At 38.2% G+C, this 4,765-nt stretch overlaps 1 protein-coding gene across 1 annotated transcript in view; it reads right to left on the minus strand.

Annotated features, from left to right (window-relative positions):
• Window positions 1-4,765, minus strand: part of LOC123514378 (trafficking protein particle complex subunit 12-like) — a gene marked incomplete in the record, with an annotated part of 139,140 nt that overhangs the window by 101,592 nt on the left and 32,783 nt on the right.

Here is a 4,765-nt window from a genome sequence, read left to right on the forward strand (position 1 = left end):
GCTGTTCTCCTTACTTCAACATATCTATTCCTTGCTGTTTTGTAAACTTCTCTTGATAATACATCACTGTTTTTCTTAAGTTTCTTCCATGCCTTTTCTTTGTTCTTTTTTGCTTCTTCACAATTTCTATTAAACCACTGTTTATTATTTAAAGTCCTCTTTCTGTAATATGGCACAAACTTTTTCACAGCAGAGTTATACAAATCCATAAATTTATCGTATTTCAATTGCATATCCCTTTCCTGGTATACCACGGACCAGTCAATTTCATTAAAGAACTCCCTTATATGGTTATAATTTGCCCTAGTATAATTTAATTTTTCCTCCCTGCGTTCCACAATCTTATTCGTGCTTAATTCCGTATCCAGCTCAAAGCTTAGGACATCATGATCGCTTTTCCCAAGGGACATTCATGTTCAATTTCCTCTTTTAGAGAGATTCCCCTGGTAAATACCAAATCCAACCTTGCTGCAACATCTTGTCCCCTGCACCTTGTTGGTGATCTCACCCACTGTGTTGTTGCTACCTTTCTTCTGCCCACTCACCACCGTTCACCACTTCGTAGTCTTCCCACACTATTTCTTTGCAATTAAAGTCTCCAACTATCATCACTCTATCCTTTCTGATGAGTTCTTGCTTCATTCTGTCTAGAGTATTTCTCATCACCATTTGGTACTGTTCATATTCCCAAGCACTGGTTCTGGGTGGTATGTATACTGTTATAATATTAATGTCCCTCTTGCCATCTGTTATACATACTATCACTTCCTCATTTCTCTTACTATAGTTCACCTCCTTCACTATCAGATCTTCCTTAGTAAGAACCATTATACCACCACCTCCTTTATTTTTCTATCATTTCTCCATACTTTGTAGTGTTTTACAACAAACCAGTCTAGCTTTATTTCGGCCTTAGCTTTGTTTCCACTACACACATTATGTCCGGTTCGTTATTTCTTAGGTAATCCATACATTCTAGCCTCTTAGACAGAAATCCATCTATGTTCGTGTAAGTCACTTTTATTCCATTCCTAGTCTCATTCTTCCATGTAATGTCTATTCCGTCTGTTTTATCCACCACTTCTTTAGCCTCCCATTTCTCATCCTCCAAAAACTTGGTCTTTTCCTCCTCTGTTCTTTCGTCATTCCTCTCCTTCACTTCAGTTACAAGCTCCTTCATTTTCATTCGCTCATCTTGTGACATATTTCTTCTTATGTAAATTGTTTTGGTTTCCTCAGAGTCCTTAAGTTTCCAAGCCCTCCTCAACAAGGCCTCAGCTGCCACCTGAGACTTTAATTTCAATTTTAATGGTCTATTCTTGCCTTCCTCAAAAGCTCCCAATCTCACACTTTCTTCTACCTCAGCATATAGGTCCTCTTCTTCCACAGAGATCTTGTTCAGTAAAGACTTAATCCTGTCATTTTCCTTATCCCTCCTGTCCTGCCAGTTCCTGTTAGTTTCTTCCTCAATCCTATTATGATCACACATTTTTCTTTTCAGCAATATCTCTCACCACATACTCATTTTCCTTTAGTGCCTTTACCATTTCCTCTGCGTAATCCCTTTATTTTCCTCTTCCTGCTTTTTACTATCTCCTAAACGACCTTTGTACCTCCTGATGTTCATGGTTCACTTCTTTCATCCTGGTATCAATTAGATTAAGGCATTCCTCCTTCCTCAAGTCCCCTTCGGATATTTTTATCTCCATTTCCATGAGTTTAGCCTTCATCTCTTCACATTGTTTCCTTAGTTGTTGGTTTTCTTTCTCCATCTCTACTTTTTCCTTCAATAGCTCTTTATTCGCTAACGTTAACAAATAGATCTATTTTTTGAACGAATCATTCTCAGCTAGAACTCTATCCAGTTTTTCTTCTATGGACAAAATGTTTAGGAACTTACTTTCCAGTGCCTGGATTCTTGCATCCATATCTAGTTTCTCCAGTCGTTTTGGCGTAGTTATAAAACCTTCAAAGTCTCTGGCTTGTCTAGACGCCATTTTTGTTATCATCAGCTGATTACGGCCAAAACAATCACCGCCCACACTCTCCTCTCAGGGATCACTCTCCATATCCCTCACTTTCAGCACTAAGCGACAGTAGGACATTAACAGGACACTAACTTACGAGTTACCCGGGCCCTGTAACACCATAGATATTTTCCTTCTTCCCGTCCGCAGTCGGAGATGAGCCGTCCTCTCTCAGCGACAGCGACGGTGTGTGTGTGTGTGTGTGTGTGTGTGTGTGTGTGTGTGTGTGTGTGTGTGTGTGTGTGTGTGTGTGTGTGTGTGGGGCAGAATATTATTGGGAGATGATTACATTTTCTCAAGGCTTTGTATGAGCTCGAACTGAAAATGAAGGCACTTGATTTGTGATCTGTGCATGAAGATCAAGAAAGATTCCTTAAGGACAGTGATGAGAGTCAGTGCCCACCTGAGGAGCATCAAGCTGCTGTCTACCAAAAAATTCAGCAGTGTGCCATGGGTGACCAACCTTCATGTCATTCTGGATAGCAAATTAGTTTATGTGGCCCTTGCAACTGAAAGAGCACTATTTTGATGCTGTGGAATAAATTCAGGAGGTATTTAACACATTACAAGAAAGTGACTTTCGGAATGAGTTTCAGTAGTGCTACTCAAGAGGACCATTTTAGAGGGGATGAAGTACTACTTCTACACAAGCTCAGTCTCATAAGTTTCTGATACCATCTCATACTTTTTCAAAATGAAATTCAGCTGAAATATAAAATATTTCTTAAAAGAAAATTACAAGTTGGTCTGATCCCTTAACTTTGGTAGAATTAATAAAATACACGTAAAAATATTTTGCATGTGTATTCCATGGTTATAAAATATATATCTTTAAATAACTGACAATTCTATCTTTAATATAACACATGACATTAATCAGAATAAATAATGCAATTACCATTTTACATTTAAAATGGAATAACAAGGTAGCTCCATACAACAAGCTGCATACATAATTCCATTAAACAATAATGACTCATTCATCCCAATTATCATACTTGATTCTCTACACAGTATACCAATTTCCATTTATTGCCTGTATTTAATTTTCTTCATACTCTAAAAAGAATATTGTACATACATACAAAAAACACTGTCAAAGTGCATTTCTGAAGCTTGTATTAATAAAAGTTTTGTGCACAACACCAAAATCTGTTACACTATAAAACATATACATCATAAGAAAAGGAAAGTAAATCATAATAGAACATCAGTGTAATACACATATAATATCAAATACCCTCGATACAAATTGAACATTGAAAATAAATCTGGTGCCTTTCACCAAGTATTATTCTCTGAGCTTCTTAAGTGTATTGCTCAAAATTATGTATTCTATTTTTTTTTTATTGAAAACAACTTCACAGGTCCAACTCCAACTCAATAACCTTCTAAATATTGGCTGCTTACTTAATATTATTTGATAAATTTCTTATTGCATGTCCTTCAAATATCTGGTCCTTATTTTCCAGTGCCACTCTTCGTTTACCCTATATCTTATTGCAAACCTGCTCTATTCCATCTTGTTCCCATGTCCTTCACTGAACATTTCCACATCTCTTACTACTCTCAGCTACAGCAAACACCGCTTAAGAAGGACCTGAATATACCAGACATTTGGTAAGTTTGACAGTTTTTTTTTCTTTTTTTTTTTATTCTATCCCAAGTGCACTGTTAGGAAATTTTCTGCTCTTTGAGTTATTGTGGCACTCCCTGCTGAAGCAAAGAAAGTGACACTAGTAGGAAATTGAGAAAATGGCATTTGATAGTTCCCACTCGGTCTGCACCCTGCACAGCAAGCCTCACTCCACTACCGGGGCTGGAGTGAAGAAAGTGCCAGTATAGGGTCGTTGGCTATGAACTGTCAAAAAGCTATTTTCTCATGATCTGCTTATCATTCTGCCAGCTGCTCATTGGCTGTCAAGGTGATGATGCATCCTGCGGGTAAATGCTGATTGGCAGCATCCCATCCCCTGGGAGCATGCTTCTCTACTGCATGGAGATTGTGGTTGCATGTCTAAATGAAAACAAATCCTTTTATTATTAGAAATGTCAACCTAATGATCATTTCAAAGTGGATTTGAGGTATGATATTTACACGACATGTTACGTAAAGCAGGACTTTGCCTATTTGATATAAAAAGGTGCCTCGCAATAACAGACGTCTCAGTAACAGATTTCGCTAAGTAATGAACTGCACAATTTTTTACCATAAAGGCATTTTTTTTCATGAATTCATAGTTTCCAAGTGGTCACACAAATAAATACACACATGACATGATAAACAAGCCAAAAAAAGGCATGCTACATACCATTAACTCGTTTTATTGGTCTACAATTTACGAAACTTGTAACAAGGTGGAGAGTGGCGACTGCTTGCCTGTGGGGTTCACCCGAGTGACACTCATGGTGAATAACTGTTGTCCTGGGTTGGTTGAACCCATGGCTGACATGAAATGCTAGTTATGCATTACTGTTAGAATGTTGTTGGGCAAGTGACGATAATGACACTGCCACACTGAGAGAGAGAGAGAGAGAGAGAGAGAGAGAGAGAGAGAGAGAGAGAGAGAGAGAGAGAGAGAGAGAGAGAGAGAGAGAGAGAGAGAGAGAGAGAGAGAGAGAGAGAGAAGAAAGAAAGAAAGAAAGAAAGAAAGAAAGAAAGAAAGAGAGAGAGAGAGAGAGAGAGAGAGAGAGAGAGAGAGAGAGAGAGAGAGAGAGAGAGAGAGAGAGAGAGAGAG

Source organism: Portunus trituberculatus, chromosome 37, assembly GCF_017591435.1.
Source record: "Portunus trituberculatus isolate SZX2019 chromosome 37, ASM1759143v1, whole genome shotgun sequence".
NCBI lineage: Eukaryota > Metazoa > Arthropoda > Malacostraca > Decapoda > Portunidae > Portunus > Portunus trituberculatus.